Raw genomic sequence first — 20,315 nt, 5'->3', positions numbered from 1 at the left:
AATGCAGAGGAAGCATTTTAAGAAGGAGAGAGAGAACAGCTGTCAAAGCAGCTTCCAAAGGCCAAATACCAACTGAGGGAAATAGGCTGCTAAGGCTATGCAGAAGAATATCCAAAATATTCTTTAGCTCTGGGACTTCATGGGCACTGCTATTGCCATCAAGATCATAATAGGCTTAACGGGGAAGAACAGAAGTGATGCTAAGACCTGCTGGCTCAGGTTTAAGCAAGCCTATCAGGGTCAATCATCTGTTGACCATCTTATTTGTAACATTGTGCTTTCCTAGCAAACAAGATTCAAGGAGAACTATCTATTTTGTTAAGCAGGAGGAGCATGATATGTTTGCTTTATTGACCTTTTTTTCCTCCCAAATATGCCTTTCTCCACATGTCTAACACTTTAGATTTGTAGCCCAGTAATGCTGAGGTAGTTGGACTGAAGCTTATTAGGGATCAAGTCACACAATCAATTGGCATGTTAGGAGCGTGGGTTGAGTGGAGTCTGTGACGTCCTCCCCTGGTTCTCCCTGTCAGGTTCCCACCTGCTTGTGGCTACTGCCTTTCACTAGGCACCACCAAGGATACCACCAGTCCGGACCGTCCTTTATATGGTTTCTCACTCCGCTCTAGCACAGATCTCACTAGATCCCCCTGCTAGGCAGCACCACCAGTCACGTCCTATAACCAATACTCCCAGAGACTTTGCCTGAGTCTCTCTCTAGCTGGTTACTTTTGTGACTGTGTGCTTATGCTGTTCCCAACCCCCTTGTATCTTTATAGATAACGCATACAACTCTGGGTTGCTCTGGATACTTGAATTGTTATTATTCCTCCCTTCACCGCTGCCACCATTAGATACTGTTTCTGTTCAGCCTTGGTAATTACCTTGCCCTCCCTTCTGGTATGTATATCCCCCAGCCAAGGATCAGGCCTTGGGTAAACCAAATAAGTATTTATTAAATATCAGAAATAACAAGATTAGTTTTAGAATGTTTCACAAGCGTATGGTTTCATCTATTCCTGTTTTGTACTTGACTTATTATTAATCAGAACTCCAACTCCCTCTTTCTCCACACTCCTGACCTCCACCCTCAAACACCTCTTTCTCCACACTCCCAACATCCACCCCGATTCAACTGTCATTCTTCCATTTATACTCCCAGCCATTCAAACGCTCAGCCAATCATTCAGCATTCTACTGCTCATGTACTCCCCCCTCCTCTTTCACTCCATTTACCATATGTCTTCTATATAAACAGCACTTACCATATTTACACTATAAGCAGGAACATCACATTCCCCCCCCTTAAAATAACAGCAAAATATTATTCCTGCTCTAGGATTCATATGACGTGTTAACAATAAAAAACAAGTCTCTTTGGGGGAAATGTCTTTTTTGCACCCACGTCTGGGTCACGTCACTGCAGTCCCAGCCACCTGCCTTGAAAGTCCATTGGCCAATACATTGTCCTTGCCTTTTATGAACTTGAAGTCCACCTGGTAAATTTGTAGAGCCCAGGACCACCTCTGCAGCATAGTGTTGTGATTTTTCATAGTCTGTAACCATAACAATGCTCGATGATCCGTCGTCACTGTAAATCTTCGTCCCCACACGTATGGGCGCAACTTGCTCAGTCCCCACACGACCACTAGGCACTCCTTTTGGACCGACGAATAATTCTTCTCCCTCAATGTCAGCTTGTGACTAAGATACGCCACTGGATGTCTGGTGCCTCCTCTCTCTTGTAGCAAGACGACTCCCAGCGCTAGGTCCGACGCATCCGTAGCCACGATGAATGGTTGCCCGTAATCTGGTGCTATTAATACAGGCCCTTGGCACAAGGCTTGCTTCAGAAGGTCAAAAGCCTTTTGACATTCATCCGTCCACACCACACACTCAGCACACTTTTTCCTTGTTAGGTCATGCAAGGGGGTTGCGATTTCCCCAAAATCTTTTACAAATTTACGGTAAAAACCAACCACACCTAAGAATGCCCTAACTTGTTTCTTAGTTAAGAGGATGGGCCACAATTGTATTGCCTCAACTTTGCTCCATAAGGGGGTTATTTTCCCACTCCCCACCTTATGTCCTAAATAGATCACTTCATTCAACCCAAACTGGCATTTCTTGGCTTTTATTGTTAGCCCTGCTTTCTTAAATGCCTCTAATACTGCTGTCAGGTGTTGGACATGCTTAGGCACCGACTTGCTGAAAATGGCCACATCATCTATATAGGCCACGGTGAAATCTGACATGCCTCGCAACACAGTATTAATTAGTCTCTGAAAAGAACTTGGTGAGTTCCTTAGTCCCATGGGTAAAGTCACAAACTCATATAACCCATCTGGTGTACTGAAGGCAGTTTTGGCTCTGGATTGCTCATCTAATTCCATCTGCCAAAATCCTTTATACAGATCTATGGTAGAGATAATGGTTGCTGCTCCCAATAGCTCTAACATTGCATCCACCCTAGGCATAGGATACGCATCTGGGACAGTAATTTTATTGATTAAACGATAATCAATACAAAACCTTGTGGTTCCATCATTTTTCGGAACCAGTACAATACTTGAGGCCCAGGGACTGATGGATTCCCTGATCACTCCTAGTTCCAACATGTCTTCAACCTCCTTTCTAATTTCATTCAAAACTTTCCCATTCACACGGTACGGAACAGATCGGATTGGGGCATGATTTCCAGTATCAATTGAATGTCTGGCTATACTGGTTCGGCCAGGTTTATTGCTGAAGAGATCCCCATAATTTTTTAAAACTCTTAGAATCTCTTTCTTGACTTCTTCCTTCACCTTCTCCGACCATTCCAATTGATCTACCCCTCCTTTTGCTTTGCTTTCCTGTACCAAATCTGGAAGTTCAGGCCCACTTCCCTCAGGGAATAAGGTAACTTGCAACACCTTTGCATCCCTGGTGTGATAAGGTTTCAACATATTTACATGAACCACTTTATGCTTTTTTAATTGGTCTGTGGTTATCACATACGTCACTGTGTCAAGCTTTTCCCTTATGGTATATGGTCCCTCCCAGTTGGCCTGTAATTTATCGTGTTTCCTGGGTATGAATGCCATAACCATATCTCCCACATCATACACACGTTCTCTGGGTGTTCTATCATACCAGTAACTTTGCTTCTGCTGAGCTTGACTTAAATTCTTTTGCACAACTTCCATCATTTGTTTCACTGGTTCACATTCATTCTCTCTCTCAGCAGGCATCCACAGTCTATATAAAATCCCATTCTCACACACAATTTGATTCCTCAGATTGTCAGTAAAGGGAATCTTTTGTGTAAGGGCTTGGTCATTTGCTTCAAACTTGCATCCTTATCCAGCTCTTCCCTGAACTGCTCTGCCTCTTCACTAGAGACCATTCGATACAGTTTGTCTCTTTTAGCAGGCCTGCCAGGGGTTGCTATGGCGACCTTAGGCTCGATAACAGGTTCCACCCTGTTTTCTTCGGCCTCTGTTAACATGGTTTCTGTTGCTTTGCCAAGTTGTTGTCTGGTCACCACATATATTTTTCCTTGTGCCCCCATAACATCTCTTCCCAGTATCACTGGTTCTTCTTGTTGGGCATTAATACCTACTTTACATATTTCCTCCTTTCCTCTCCACTTTAATTTTATCAGGGCCATGGGTATGATTTCTGGATCACCCCTCACTCCTTGGATTGTCACCGTTTCCTGAGGTAATATTTCCTCAGATTTTATCAAATCTGGCCTCAGTAACGTCTGAGCAGCACCAGTATCAAGCATTTGTCCAGTTTATCTGGCAGAACTGAACCTTCTTCATTTCTAACTCCCTTGGTTCTGTTTTCACTGCCCTTCCCTGAGCAGGATTACCAATGGGGTTGGCAACCTCACATTGAAAATGTAAGTGCCCCGGTCTACCACATTTATAACATAATTTCTCCTCCATTTTAGGGTACACAGATCCACTCTGGGGTGTCCTGTGCCCTTCAGACTTTATTGGAGGACTCACTCGCTGTGGTACCACATCCTTTCTGCCACCATTATATGGTCTGGGTTTAAACTCTCTTGATGTTTTCCCCACCCAGCCAGTTCTATTGGAGGCAAAGTGATCTGCCAACTCTGCGGCCTCTTGAACAGATGTAGGGGAACGGTCTTTGACCATGAGCCTTATTTCTGGTGGTAACTGATGGTATAATTGATCCAGTATCATGAGGCTTTTCACCTCTTCCACTGACTGAGCTTTGGCACTTCCCATCCACTTTCCAAATATGTCCATCAATTTTGCTCCCAGTTCAACAAAAGACCTCCCTGCTTGGATCTGACAGTTTCGAAATAACTTCCTAAAGTAGTCAGGTCCCAGTCTGAATCTTTTGTACACTGCCTCTTTAAACTCGGCATATGTGACGGGCCTGTCTGAGGGGAAATATTGGTATACCTCTGCCAATTCCCCTTTGATCAGATTTGATAAATATTGCATATATTTATCCTCCGGTAGCCCCCACATCTGAGCTGCCTTTTCGAAAGTGTTGAGGTAAATCTGTGGGTCTTGTCCAGGTTCAAACACCGCAAAATCTTTTGGTGTAACCTTTATTTTGGTTTCATTTCTGTCCTTTCTTGTTTCATCAAAATGAAACTTCTCTCTTTCAAATTTTAACTTTTCCACCTGTATCTCAGCATCCAATGCTCGTTGCTTCTCCCTCTCCTCAAACCCCATTCTCATCTTTTCAGTATCCATTCTCATTCTCTCAGTTTCCAACTCCCGCTGTTTTTCCTTCTCTACACCTTCCATCCTCAATCTCTCAGCTTCCAACTTTAACTTCTCTCTCAAATACTCTATATAAGTGGGATTGCTTGAGTACCCTTCTGGGTTCTCTTCTCTGACAGGTTGTTTTTGTTGAACAGATGAGAATGCTATCAATGCTACTCGCAATTCATCTACCCCTTTACCCTCGTGAGGTAAATTGAATGTTATGCACTTCTCCACCAGCTCCTCTCTTTTGATTTTTATATATTCAGTCATGTTTTTAGGAGTTCACTCGCACTTTGCCACATGCTCTTTGCCAGTCACTTTCACAAGTAATCTTTATTTGTTATTTCTTTTAGCCAGAGCTTGGAAGATTACTTTTAAAAAGTAATAAATTACAGTTACAATTACTTGGCCCAAAAAGGTAGTAATTACCGTTACAATTGCAATTGCTCTGAAAGTAACTGATTACTTTACTTTTTCTCAAAAGTAATCACTACAATTACATTTCAGTTACTTTTTTTTAAAAACTCCTACAAGGTGCTGGCCTTGGCTGCTGCACATCTAAGAAGCCTAAAACAATATTAAAAATAAACACACACACACAGGGGGTAGTAGAATAAAAAATTTTATCCATAAGATTAACATAATGGCATAACAGAATCTCACATCCCCCCAAGCAATGAAGATACCCCAACACTTGAAATCAAATTTTACACTTGAAATGCTTTTATAATATGTTTCTGTTATGTCTCAAAAGAACAAGATGCTCAAAGAGCATGTCAGACAAGGAATGTCTTTTTACAGTCATTACGTTGCCACCAGTACTGAACAGGTGTTCTACTGCGGCGCTTGAAGGCATGCCTGTGTTGTGCTGCAAAAAACACCGCAGCACACGTGGAAAGCCATGGAGTGATGACACTTCCCTGCTGGGAGACCTCAGGTACCTCACCAGTTCCTCCTCAGCAGTGTCCACTGCTGACTTCTTGCCCTGGGGCAGAAAGTTAAAGAAGTCATCTTCTAAGTCATCTCCTTCCTGGTCTTTATCTGAAGACTGATCACTGTCCTCATTAAGTACACCCATCTTTATTTCAGCTTTCAACAAGGCTTCCATTGTGTATCTAAGAAAGAGAGAGGATATGTTAACACATATATGTTAGGAAACCATAATCTGCTCTTCATTTCCTGATGCTTGTCACGTCCCCTGGTTCAGGGTCCAGCCTGAGCCTGTGAATGATGACATGGAAGGTAGGAAGGTGACCAAGTCACCACACTCATGGGGCAGCACAGCAGACCCTTAAGGATTACCTGCAGCAACCCAAGGTTGTGATGAGTAGCCCCAGGAAGAAAAGGCCCAGCCCCTGCCTACCACCTTAAGCCCTCTGATGCCTCCCTTGAGACAACATTTCCCTTGGAGTAATCCACCCAAAGGGCTTCCCTAATGTTCTTACTTGTTGGTATGGGTGGTGGCCTGACATGATTCCAGCCAATCTAGTTTGAAGCGAGCGTGTAGGCAGGCTGCCAGAAGAAGCCTCTTGTCCTCCCAGATAGCTGCAAACCGCTTTCTTAGGGCTTCGCGCACACTTCTCAGCAGCTGAAAACAGTATGTGTACCTCTCAGGTTTGTTTTCCAGTCCTTCTAACTTGCGGTCCAGATTGCAGAGCGTTGGTAGCAAATACCCCATGAACATGCCGTTCTCCCGTTGCAGGATATCTAGGGACTGGGCTAGTGGCTCCATAATCTCTGTGTATTCCTGTACCACTTCAATCTCAGCAGCTGTGATCCTGGACAAGGAGCAGCGGTCCATTATGGCACGCATTTTTAGTGGCACAGTTGACAGGAGCTCATGTAGTTGCTTCAACGCATCAAAGGTGGAATTCCACCTGGTCTTATTCGGTACCTTCAGATACACACCACATTGCGCCCGGATATACTCAGCAATCTGGGCTGACTGGTTCTGCTTGGACCACAACTTGCTGCACTTTCCCATCAAGGAACGAAACTGTTTCTTGAAAGGACCAAGAAGACTACTTTTGGAGGAGTCAGAAAGCATGGCCTCTATGTCTTGTGTTGCCACAAGGTTGAGGGTGTGGCTAGCACATCTCTGGTGTGGTGGTAAAACAAAATCCTCTCCTGAGTCTGCAGCTTCTTCCTCTGCCTCAGGTCCTGTATCCAGGATCTCACAGATAGGCACAAACTCCACCTCGGCCTCCTCCTCCTCCTGCTTATCACCATCATCGTCACTGGTGCCTGCAGCTTCCACTGGTTCTTTGGCCATGAAAACTCTGAACGCTTTCACAAAGTTGGAGCCATTGTCTGTAGTAGTGCACATAACTTTGTTGTGGATCCTGTACTGCACATGTACATCATGTAGTGCTTTCGAAAGGACATCGTATGTATGGCGCCCCTTCAGACGCTTACAAGCCAAGGCCATGACCTCACGTTTCAGGGTAGTTGGGTTGATCCAGTGGGCTGTTACCCCAAAGTAACTCTTCTTGCCATTGGTCCAACAATCTGCAGTGGTTGCTATATATGCCACAGCACCCATTCGGTTTGCAAGAGTTTCTCTCATGTGGCATGCTCTCTTCTCAGTTCTGTCTCTCAGAGTCTTGGCACATATGATGGTGAGATCTTTGGGGAGTCCAATGTGAACCAGATTAATGAATGACGGTTTGTCCACAGTCTGAAGTGGTAATGTCTCCTCTACAATGAAATCAATGATTCTCCTGTTGAGATTGCTCTGGGTGACAGGCTCCCTGCCAGATCCCCACCTCTCAAGGGTTGTCTGCTGCTGCTTCAGCATTTTGGGAGGAGGGGTGTCATGCATTGGTTCAGAAAGGCCACGTCTCCTTGCCTTTATTGCTTCTTCAATTGCTCTCAGCTTCTCAGGGTGTGCCCTCTGAGGAAGAAAAACAAAGCATGAATCCAAGAAAAAATGGAAGAGGAACTTCACAATTTAAACATAAATAGACAATGGACACTCTTTGAGGACCAGCATGGCAAAGGCTTACCTCAAAATGTTTCTTCACGTTGGATGAGGAGGAAACAGCTGATCTCAGATTTTTGATCCTTGGAAGGCAGTAATTGCATCGTACAACAACATTTTTCCCACTCTGGCTCACAAATGTACAAGCTTTCTCAAAGCCAAACCATGGTACTTGCTGTTCTGCAGATGTGGCTGTGGGCAACTGGCACTGCTTCATGCCCTCCTCCTCCTCGTGCACAGGGCCTCCTTTCTGAACCTCACTTTCTAGTTTTGCCTCCTCAGGATCAACAAGCTGTGACTCAAGTGGCTGCACTAACTGACTGCTGCTCTCAGCAGCAAAACCTGCAACAGGCGTCTCTGTAATAAACAAGAGATAATGCTCCTATATGGGTGAACTTCAGCTGTGATGTGCCCCCATCTCTTCCCCATGCTGCAAGATCCCCCAGTCAGAGTGGAAGTAAGCAGGTCGATAGCACAATTAAAAGAGATCCTATTTGCATCGTTTTTGCTCACTGAATAACCCTGCCTGGGCCAGTCTAACCTACTATCTCACAGGGTTGTTGTGAGAACAAAATGAGACTAGGGTTCAAATCCCCACATAGCCATGAAGCTCACTGGGTGACCTTGGGCCAGTCACTGCCTCTCAGCCTCATGAAAACCCTATTCATAGGGTCACCATAAGTTGGAATCAACTTGAAGGCGGTACACATATTTTTTATTTTGAATATGATGATTATGATAATAAATATGCAGCATTTCAAATTAATTCTGTATGAGAAGCATTCCATGCCAAGCTTGGAAAACCAAGGATGAGGTATAAAATGTAGACAAAAATACTTTTGACAAAATGCCGTTTATCTTTTATATCTATATCTATAATTAGCAATACAGCTGAATGATGTATGTAAAGTATTTTTTCTTTCCCTTTTCTTTTTTTATTAATATTTTAATACTACTGCTAAAGTTCTGATGAAAGAATAAAGCATTCATTAGCCAAATTCAAATGATTAGAACACATCACATAAATTCCACTGAAGCTGGAGTTTTTGCCATAGGAAATGAAAAAAACATAACGTATGATAGCCCAATAGACAATCAGAACTAATATAAAACCCTATTGCTTCTCATTTGCAAATCTTGCAAGATCTAAGGTAACTCTAGATCATGTGAGTTCAGGTGATGCATGTTATGTACATTTGTATAGATATTAGCAGAGATTGTCAACAGTCTATGATGCTTGTGTGTGCCAATGTGTGTGTTTGTGGCAGGCTTTTACCCTGCACTGAGATCACTGAGACGTAAGACTTAGTAAAATAAGAAAAGCTATTTCATTTATAGAAATACATCGTAGATAGGAAAGGCATACCTAGTTGTAAGTAACTAACTTGGAGGCGTAACACCCAGGTTTGGGAGTTGCCCTCACTGCCCCTTCTTCATGTGTACTGGAGAGTGACAGAATACGGCTAGAAGCAAATAGAAAGCAAAAATGGAAAGTAGGGTAACATCTAAAGAAATACTCCCCTTTGCATCTCTCCTTTCTTTCTTTCTGTATATATATATATATATATATATATATATATATATAAAGTATCTTTTAAAATTGTTCTTTTCAATTCACTCTTGAATGAACATCATACCTAGGGCAGACCCACACCATTTATTTAAAGCACATTCAACACCCATTTGAAGCACATGAATCCCACCACAGAATCATGGGAACTGCAGTTTGTTAAGAGTGGTGAGAACTATAACTGTGAGGGGGAAATGACACTTCCCAGAATTCTTTAGGGCAAGTCATGCACTTTAAATGCGAGTTGGATGTGCTTTACACATATTGTGTGAATCCGCTTAATAAATTTTGCCTGCATGTAAATTGTTTTAATTAATTTTTCAAACTGGAAATAAGCTATAAAGTGTAGTGGGTGACCATGGGCTACTCACCATTTCTCAGCCTATCTGCCCCTCAGGATGAAAACAATGGAGAACCATGACTACCCCAAGGCATACTTAAAATGTAAAGGAAGTATTGTACAACCATAGTATGCAATTGGATACTTATAGGGACACAGCATGACAAAACTGGGTGGAAGTAATGAGTGGGGTACCACAGGGCTCGGTCCTGGGCCCAGTGCTCTTCAACATTTTTATTAACGACTTGGATGAGGAGGTACAGAGCATGCTTATCAAATTTGCAGATGATACAAAATTGGGGGGCATAGCTAATACCGTGGAAGACAGAAAGAAAATTCAAAGGGACCTTGATAGGCTGGAGCATTGGGCTGAAAACAACAGAATGAAATTCAACAGGGATAAATGCAAAGTTCTACACTTAGGAAAAAGAAACCAAATGCACAGTTATAAGATGGGGGATACTTGGCTCAGCAGTACGACATGCAAGAAGGATCTTGGAATTGTTGTTGATCACAAGCTGAATATGAGCCAACAGTGTGATGTGGCTGCAAAAAATGCAAATGCTATATCAGGCTGCATTAACAGAAGTATAGTTTCCAAATCATGTGAAGTATTAGTTCCCCTCTGTTCAGCACTGGTTAGGCCTCATCTTGAGTGCTGTGTCCAGTTCTGGTCTCTGCACTTCAAGAAGGATGCAGACAAACTGGAACAGGTTCAAAAGAGGGTAACAAGGATGATCAGGGGACTGGAAAAACGCCCTATGAGGAGAGACTGAAGGAACTGGGCATATTTAACCTGGAGAAGAGAAGACTGAGGGGAGATATGATAGCACTCTTCAAGTACTTGAAAGGTTGCCCAACAGAGGAGGGCCGGGATCTCTTCTCGATGATCCCAGAGTGCAGGACACAGAATAATGGGCTCAAGTTGCAAGAAGCCAGATTTCGACTGGACATCAGGAAAAGCTTCCTAACTGTTAGAGCCATACAACAATGGAACTAATTACTAGAGAGGTAGTGGGATCTCCGACACTGGAGGCATTCAAGAGGCAGCTGGACAGCCATCTGTCGGGAATGCTTTGATTTGGATTCCTGCATTGAGCAGGGGGTTGGACTTGATGGCCTTATAGGCCCCTTCCAACTCTACTATTCTATGATTCTATGAAAATATTTATATAAGCATGACTATCAAATATGTTTATTTATATAACCTGTAAAGATATTTATAGTGCAATCCTATGTTTGTTTACTCAGAAGCAAGTCCCAATGTATTCAATGGGGCTTACTCAACCAGGGAAAACTGCAGCCTCAAGTGATAAGGAACTTGTTCTTTTAACAAGTCCTTTAAGTTGAGACCTTATCCCAGACTGTGTCTGTGTTGAAATTGCTTTTAATATGTTTTTAAACTTTTTCTTAAAAAAAATGTTTTTAAAGCTTTTAAAAATGTTTTTAAAGATGTTTTGTTTTAATATATTTTAAAGTCTGTTTTTATGATTTTTAAAGTGTTTTTAGTGCTTTTGTTTGCCGCCCTTGGACTCCTACTGGGAGGAAGGGTGCGATATAAATCAAATAATAAATAAATAAAAATAAATAAATAAACTTCATTTTTTTTAAAAAACACAAGTCTGCGCTATGTTTACTCACAAGTCCCATTAATTTACAGCACAATCCTAACCATGTCTACTCAAAAGCAAGTCCTAATGGAGTTCAATGGGATTTACTCCAGGTACATGCTTTACTCCCAGAAATGGCTTTACTCCCAGAAAAGCAGATATTGGATTAAATACTTTCATATTTCATAGCCCAGGGTCTGACTCTTGGACAGAAGAGGAAAAAAAACATTAAGCCATATTACTTATGCAAACTGCAAAAAACTCAAAGCCACCATATTCTGACGTTCAGCCTAGGCATGCCTGGATCAACAAGTCACAACTCTGGCGTCATTGGCTACAATCATGAAAGGGCGGGGTTACAGCCAGAGCTTTGAAAAGTTACTTTTTTAAACTACAACTCCCATCAGCCCCAGCCAGCATGGCCACTGGATTGGGCTGATGGGAGTTGTAGCTAGAGCATGGATCTGTTTAAAAAAAAGTTGTGCGGGGGGGCACTTGACATTTTGGTGTATATCTCGGGAATTAGACCACCTAGAAACTTACTTTTTTTTTTAATTGAAGCTGAGAGTCTGGAGAGTAAGGGGTGGTAGCCAGAGAGCTGGAGGCCCCCCCCTGAAACCAGAGACTCCAGCCAAAAACACACACACTGGGGCACACACACACACACAAACACACACACAAATCATCGTCACTCACCTCCACAGCTCTTCGCCATTCTGCTGCTGCCTTCTTCTCCTTGTCCTTGCCCTGGCTTTGTCCTCCGGTGTCCATTTTTTCCTCTCAGAGTCAGATGCTAGCAGGACCCCCTGCCTATTCACCTCTTCCCTTGTGCCTCCTAACACAGATCACGAGGGAAGAGAGAGTCTGCGCAGAGGTCCAATCAGTGTGAGGCACATGTCTTGTGTTAACCAATCACAGCCAGGAGCTGACTTCCCCTTGTTCCCGCCCCCAAGTAACGTCCAACCTAACGTGGAAACGTTAAAGTTGCAGCTGAAAAGTAGGGAAATTACTAGTCGTTCCGTTACTTGCCAAATGTAATGGAATTACCCACTCGTTATCTAAAATTGTAACTAATTACAAGTAACTCGTTAAAAATAACAAGTTACTTCCAAGCTCTGCTTTTAGCCACACCACTTTTAGGGACTCTCTACGGTTCGAATCCCACCGCTACAGCCACCACATGTGATGCCCTCCCCTGGTTCTCCCTGTCAGGTTCCCACCTGCTTGTGGCTACTGCCTTTCACTAGGCACCACCAGGGATACTACCAGTCCGGACCATCCTTTATATGGTTTCTCACTCCGCTCTAGCACAGATCTCACTAGATCCCCCTGCTAGGCAGCACCACCAGTCACGTCTTATAACCAATACTCCCAGAGACTTTGCCTGAGTCTCTCTCTAGCTGGTTACTTTTGTGACTGTGTGCTTATGCTGTTCCCAACCCCCTTGTATCTTTATAGATAACGCATACAACTCTGGGTTGCTCTGGATACTTGAATTGTTATTATTCCTCCCTTCACCGCTGCCACCATTAGATACTGTTTCTGTTCAGCCTTGGTAATTACCTTGCCCTCCCTTCTGGTATGTATATCCCCCAGCCAAGGATCAGGCCTTTGGTAAACCAAATAAGTATTTATTAAATATCAGAAATAACAAGATTAGTTTTAGAATGTTTCACAAGCGTATGGTTTCATCTATTCCTGTTTTGTACTTGACTTATTATTAATCAGAACTCCAACTCCCTCTTTCTCCACATTCCTGACCTCCACCCTCAAACACCTCTTTCTCCACACTCCCAACATCCACCCCGATTCAACTGTCATTCTTCCATTTATACTCCCAGCCATTCAAACGCTCAGCCAATCATTCAGCATTCTACTGCTCATGTACTCCCCCCTCCTCTTTCACTCCACTTACCATATGTCTTCTATATAAACAGCAGTTACCATATTTACACTATAAGCAGGAACATCACAGAGTCATCCAGAGTTTAGCACAAGAGGAAGCAGTCGCGTCATTGCTTCAACATATGCCTACAATGTCACTCAATGTACACTGTCCACACCCATACTCAAGCCATTTCTGAAGTTTTGGGGCAGTGTAGTAATTGCTGATTGGATGTATGGAGGGGAAGTCATACAATTCACCACTTGCCAAACTGCACATAGATCCATTCTTTCCCTGCAACAAAGACTACCAGGTACTTGCACAGAAGAATCAACAAGTGAGACATGAAAATAGTTTTCTATTATCATGGAGGCAATAGCATAATAAGAATGCTGCTGGATCAGGCCAAAGGCCCATCTAGTCCAGCATCTTGTTCTCACTGTGGCATGTCAGTCCCAAGACTGCCTCTTCCAAACTGCCTTCCCCCATCCCTCTTTCTTCAGGCTCAAGTCATCTACAATCCAAGCAGCCCAGAGGTTATCCCTGTAGCATGGTCTTCCCAGAGAACAGGGTAAGTACCATCCAATGGTCTCTGTTGCATATCTTTGGAAATGCACATGCTTAGGTTTGAGGCCTGCCAGTGGCCACCTTCATTTACTGTATGACTGTAATTAATGAATGAATAGCACTCAGGGAAGCCAGGTGGAGGCAAGTGGTCCCACTCAGTTTTATGAACATGCCTCTTGACACACTAGAACTGTCTTTAAGAAACGTGGACCTCTGTGACCATATACACAAATGACTCCCAGCACTACTGTGACCACTCTAAGAAAGGGTTTCATGGTCTTGGGATGGTGCTACCTTCATCTTCTCCTGAGATTCAAGGCCTATCAGTAGTATAGGATGAAACGCAGGAGCACAGCTCCAGGACTTAGAGAAGAAACGATTGGTGCATCAGGATAATGAATGAACTCTCCTTGCCCTGGTAAGTGAGTGAAGGGATAATGATGATTTCAAGTTTGATAGTGACAGATTAGCAGGTTAGCACAGAGGAAGTCAGAACATGAGTAAAATAATCAAGCAAAGGCTAGAAACATATTTCCTTTTGGTTGTTGGGGTTCCTTCTTCATGCTAGCGGTTTAAATGGCAACACTTTGGAAGATTATTTGCATTTCTAAATAAAAGCCGAAAGTTGCATTTCACCTCACTAAAGATCTTTTTGTTAAAACTCAACATGTAAAGCAAATTGAATCTATGCAGTCATAAGTAAGTACCACTGAGGTCAGGTCATTGAAGCTTACCCCCAGGAAACGATGCATAGGATCGCAGTCATGCTGGTCCTATAAACAGGGTATTATGCTATGTACTGCTGCTCTTTGATGTATATGTGGGTGTGAGTGAAATAATGGATCAACATATCCGTCTGCATTTTCACACTCTCCTTGATGGTGTGGCTATATATTCTCCTTGGGGACAGGGCTATGAATACTCCTTGGGATGTGGCTACAAGGGCTATCTGTACTTCAAGGTTTACCATTATACCACTGGGTCCCATACAAGAACCAAACTACCTCAGAGGAACCTTCAATGCTGGTGAAGATCTGTGGTGAAATGTGTGGTGAAAGTGGTTGTCTGGATCTCATATCTGACCCACCAGTACACCTCTGGCAGTGGTTCAGGATCAGTGAACCCCAGAGATTCAAGTGTATACTTTGGTCAAGTGCCTGGTCTAAACAGGATACAGCACCATTTTATCAGAGTCCAAGCAGAGAAAGAAGTTCCTCCTACCAATTGCATTAGCTACTCTCATCGCATGAGAGCTGGATTGTTCTGATAACGGTGTGAACTTTTGGATGTGTACCTGTCTTGCATCTCAACCCTTTCCGTATTTGCCTATAATTATTTTGAAAGAAACACGAAAGACTTTCCCCCTCATAATTATGTCTACCTAAGCAAAGTTATTGCAGGCAAGGGAGCAGTTATAGTGGAAACGGTAGGATGCACAGCATATATTCAAGGGCAGCGAGGAAGTTCTATTTCGGTAAACGTGCCCATTATGGGCAAGAACAGTCAAAAGGGTTAAAATACAATCGTTTCAGATAAATTTCTCCTCATATCAGGCTCAAAAAGTCAAAAGATTTGAAAGCTATTAGCAGGTCTGTAGATCATCCTCTTCCAGACACTTTTCTCTCTTTTTTTTATAGTGACAGGTTGGAGTTAAAAATTTAAGTAAAGGGAGGCTCTCTCTTTGCTACATACTTTTAATGGAACTGAAGCCAAAATAAGTCAGACTAAATTATGGGAGTAAATGACCTCCCGGGAAGCATAATACCAAATTCGAAAGAACTGTAGAGAGTTTCCTTTGATCTTTTTAGCTTCATAGCCTGAAATTCAAAATCTGTATTTAATTTTAGATTGAAAATGCCAGCTTTTAAGTTTCCTTTCTAACATATCATTTTAAGTGATAGGACACCTTTCACTTGTATTTCTTGAAAATGATGGCTGTCTTTCCTTTATTCTTTTACAACGTAAAAAAAGATATAAATATAACTAATTGTAAAATTTATTTGGGCTTTAATATTTAACCCATCAGCCTTCAATTTAAAAGACTAAACATTCAAGTCTATCCTAAGTTTTTAAGGAAATTTCCTTTGATCTAAGCTAAGACACATGTAGTTTCAGTCCAACTCCTGCAGAAGAAGAAAGATCTAAAAGAGGTTTTGTTTATAAAAAAAAAATCCATAAAGTACCTCAGTATAGTACACACTTGTTTCAGTTTAATATGTGGGTTATGGATGCACTCTTCCTTCCCCCTTCTTGGAGATTTCTTCATATGTCAGATTCACAAAGTATAGATGGCCCCAACCATATCCATGAATCTTTGTATTTTGAAGCCTAGAATTTTGCAACTGTACCAGGATTTTAGACACTGAGAATTGAAAGCTCTGGACCATTTCAACATGTGGAAATATGAGGGCAGTACCCCACTTCATCCATTTGGATTGGACCTCTATATAGTCCAGATTGATTCAGACCCCAAATCTGAATCAAAATGCAGAAATCCAAATCTTCAGCCCTCCCATTAATTTGGGAGGGAAACCTAAATGGACATAAACATTTTTGTTTTTTCACATAAGTGCATGACATTTGGAAACACCGTAGCCCTTCTAGAGGGTATTAATCCTTCCAAACTGCAGACATGAACCACTGGAAAGACACGGCTTTTTGTATTTTTTTAAAATTACAATAAATGCAAACATGCTGAGCATTATTATTGCTTTTTTTTCTCTTGAAGTATACTGCAACGCAAAAATAGTGTCTTGGTAGCCTTTACTGATATGCATTTCAGTGAATTCTAGTCTCCAACCTCACCTGACCCCTGGTGCTGGAATTCCAATGCCCACTCTACCCTTACTTCCCTGTAGCATCATATCCTTCCCCCTTCCTTTGTTTTTTACTATTCCTGTCCGTAGAAATACCGAACATCAAGGAAAGGCTGGAGTCGAGTCTTTCCCTTACAGTGCAATTATAAGCAAGTCCATTCAGAAGCAAGTCCTACTGAGCCCAATGAGCTTTTCTCCCAGGTAAGTGCATATAGGACTGCAGCCTAAGTGGTGCTGCTGCCCAGGCAGTTGCTGACTGAGGTTTGCTGAGTGACAGTGTCAGCTCTGCATCTAACCAGTTTAATTATTCTGGCAGGTGCCTAAAAGATGGCCCTGTGCACAGTCGTGCTATTCCCTTTCAAAGGCTGGTCAAGAGGCATAAATAAAATCCCGAGCCTCACAATATAACATTATAAGCTGGAGCCGGAGGGAGTAATTTGTAATGCATAATTTATCCACTGAATTTAGCATCAGTTCTTGCTTGCAGCAAGCGGGCCCATGATTTCCTCACATTGATTCATTATTCCAAATCACTCGACATATTTTTTAACTTGATTGCTAACTACTCTCTGTGGGTTTTTGATTCTGTTTGAGCTGAGCTGCTTAGCAAGGACTCCTTGGATGCATTTTATTTTATTTTATTTTATTTAAAAGGGGGTTCCAGGAATGGATTTCTTCTTATTCATGTTTGTGGCAGGGTACTGTCATATGATGGTGTTCTGAAAGGTCAACAGCATCCAGACCAGGTCACAGCTACTTCTGGATTAATTGCAACAGCTAAGAACATTTAGCAATAGGCTGAAATTAGAGAGATAACCAAGAGACAAAAGCCTTATGCACGTGTTACTTATGTGCAGGTCAATGCCATGCTGATGGAGAAGTGGGGCCACACTTCTGGCTCCACTCTCAACATTCCACCAGCTGTGATCACACAACTGATCGAAGGAGGAGACATCCCCTCCAGTGGTGCAGCTAGACAGTTTTAGCCCCTGGATTTAATCGCATTTGGCAGGCGTGGGGGACCTTTTGCTCTCCAGACATTGCTGAACTACAACTCCCATCATCCTTGAACATTGGCTATTGTCAGGCCCAGGATGCGACTCAGGAACCAGACCAGAGGTTGTAGTTAATTCGTGTTTTATTAGAGTAATGTCCAACAAAGACTGCGCTTTCTCATGAAGCAATACAGGGATACAGGTCCTGCGACATTGGGAGAAAGTTGACAGAGCAAGCGGCTGCTTCCCGCCTGTTCTTTAAGAAGGGGCAAAACGGGCGCGCAACCTTTCGCTCCTCCTTAACTGCCCCTCAGGTACTGCCTGCCTTCCCCCCTTCTCTCCTGTCTTTTCAACCGTCTGCGTGTGCGTGGTGAGGGGGGAGGCATCACCTCCTCCTCTTCTGAAGTGTCCGATTCCCCTATGGGTGATAAAGAAGGAGCTGAGGGTAAACCATCTCTCCGCCTTTCTGCTGTGATCAGCCCTCCCTCTTGCTCTGAGCTGCGGAGAAGGGAGGGCCTGGGAATGTCTGGGGGGGATTCTAAAACTTCAAGGCTCTCAGGCTCCCCGTTGCTAGGCGACCCTATCTCTGGCATGTCCTCTGTTTCGGCTTCGCTCCACAGAGGGTAAGTTCCTCCCTCCTCCCTCTGCCAGCCATTTGAATCCTCTTCTGACAACCCCCCAGGAGCCCAGCTCATCCTCCCGACACCATCCCCCTTCTCAAGCTGTGCCCCCCTCCCCCTGTCTGGCTTGAGGCGGTGAGGAAAACGTTGATGGAAAAGTTTTACTAACTCTGGAGCATGCACATCATCTGCATTTTCCCATGATCTGTCAGCCACTCCATAGCCCTTCCAGTGAATCAAATACTGCAGCTTGTGGCGTCTGATCCTGGAATCCAAGATTTCCTCAACTTCAAACTCAAGCTGCTCATTTATCAGGAGTGGGGACCCAGGAGGCTCCTCCGGCCGCAGCTCACTGGGAGGGGCAGCTTTCGTCAAGAGGGATCGATGAAACACAGGATGTATTTTAAACGTGTCAGGTAGCTTCAGCCGGTACGCCACGGGATTAATTTGAGTTTCTATTTCAAAAGGACCCACCCTTTTGTCTTGTAATTTTCTACATTTGCCCGGCATCTGGAGGAAACGGGTGGACAGCCATACCTGGTCTCCTGGTTGAAGGGGGGGCCCTCCTTCCTGTGCAGGTCAGCAACTCGCTTGTACTCTGTTTTGGCTTTGTTTAACTGCTGTTTCAGCGTTTGTTGCGCCGCTTGCAATTCTTTTAGGAAGTCCTCAGCTGCCGGTACCAGCATTCCTTCTGAGCTGCTTGGAAAGACTTTAGGATGGAATCCATAATTCGCGAAGAATGGGGTTTGTTGAGTGCTGGAGTGTAGAGAATTGTTGTAGGCGAACTCTGCAAAATGCAAATATGATACCCAGTCAGTCTGTTGATAGGACACATAACTTCTTAAATATCTTTCCAAAACGGTGTTCAAGCGTTCCGTTTGCCCATCTGTCTGGGGGTGATGGGCGGAGGAGAGTTTTAATTCCGTCTGCAACTGTTTCCACATTGCTCTCCAAAATTTGGCTGTGAACTGAGTTCCTCGGTCTGAGACTACACTGTTTGGCAACCCATGCAGTCGGTAGACTTCTTTGATGAATAACTTGGCCGTTTCCTTAGCCTCTAAGGCCCCTGCACAAGGGAGGAAATGCGCCATTTTGGTGAGTAGATCTACCACGACTAAAACGGCTGTCATTCCTTGGGATTTGGGTAGATCAGTTATAAAATCCATGGAGAGATCCTTCCAGGGTTCATGTGGGACAGGTAGCAGTTGTAACAGTCCTGCTGGTTTTCCTGTTTGTGTTTTTGTCCGCAGACAGACAGAACAGGACTTTACATAGCTTTCAATATCCCTACACATTTTAGGCCACCAGAAGTCCTTGGCCACGTTCTGAATGGTCTTGTAAATCCCAAAGTGTCCCGCTGTGATGGAATCATGGCACTGGCGTAGGATTCTGAGCCTTAATTCTCCTTCTGGCACATATCTGGCTGTTTTGAACCATAATAGTCCATTCCTCCAGTGAAAGGTTACTTCTGAGTCTTGACTTTGTCCCGTCTCCTGCCCATATTTTAGTACGTCTGCATCTTCTTGTTGTGCCTTTTTGAGTTCCTCTTCCCATGAAGACTGGCATGATCCCAACATTAATTTCTCTGGCGGGATCACGTACTGAGGCTGGTCCTCGGATTCACTTTCTTTGTACTGTGGCTGTCTGGATAAGGCATCAGCTCTCTGGTTTTTGGCTTGGGCTTGGTAAGTGATCTTGAAGTGAAACCTGGTGAAGAACTGGGACCATCTTATTTGTCTCTGGTTCAGCTTTCTGGCAGTTTGGAGGCTTTTCAGGTTCTTGTGGTCGGAGTGCACTTCGATCTGATGAGGGGCCCCCTCTAGGTATTGTCTCCAGTTTTCAAAAGAGTCCTTGATGGCCAGCAGCTCCTTCTCCCAAACTGTGTAATTCTTCTCTGCAGGCTTTAACTTCCGAGAGAAGTACGCACAGGGGTGCATCTCCTTTCCTTCTTGGTCTAATTGCAGAAGGACCCCCCCGATAGCAAAATCTGAAGCATCTGCTTCCACGATGAAAGGGCGGGTCGGGTCAGCAAAGTGCAGAATGGGCTCGGAAGCGAACCTTCTCTTCAGCTCCTCAAAGGCCTGGGTGGCATTCTCTGTCCATTGAAACTTCTTCTTTCCCCTTAAACAGTCAGTCAGAGGAGCTGTCAATTTGGAAAACCCTGGAATGAACTTTCTGTAATAATTGGCAAAC

The sequence above is a fragment of the Rhineura floridana genome, chromosome 2, assembly GCF_030035675.1.
Source record: "Rhineura floridana isolate rRhiFlo1 chromosome 2, rRhiFlo1.hap2, whole genome shotgun sequence".
Taxonomy (NCBI): Eukaryota; Metazoa; Chordata; class Lepidosauria; order Squamata; family Rhineuridae; genus Rhineura; species Rhineura floridana.
The sequence above is the reverse complement of the archived record's forward strand: the minus strand, read 5'-3'. Positions refer to the sequence as shown.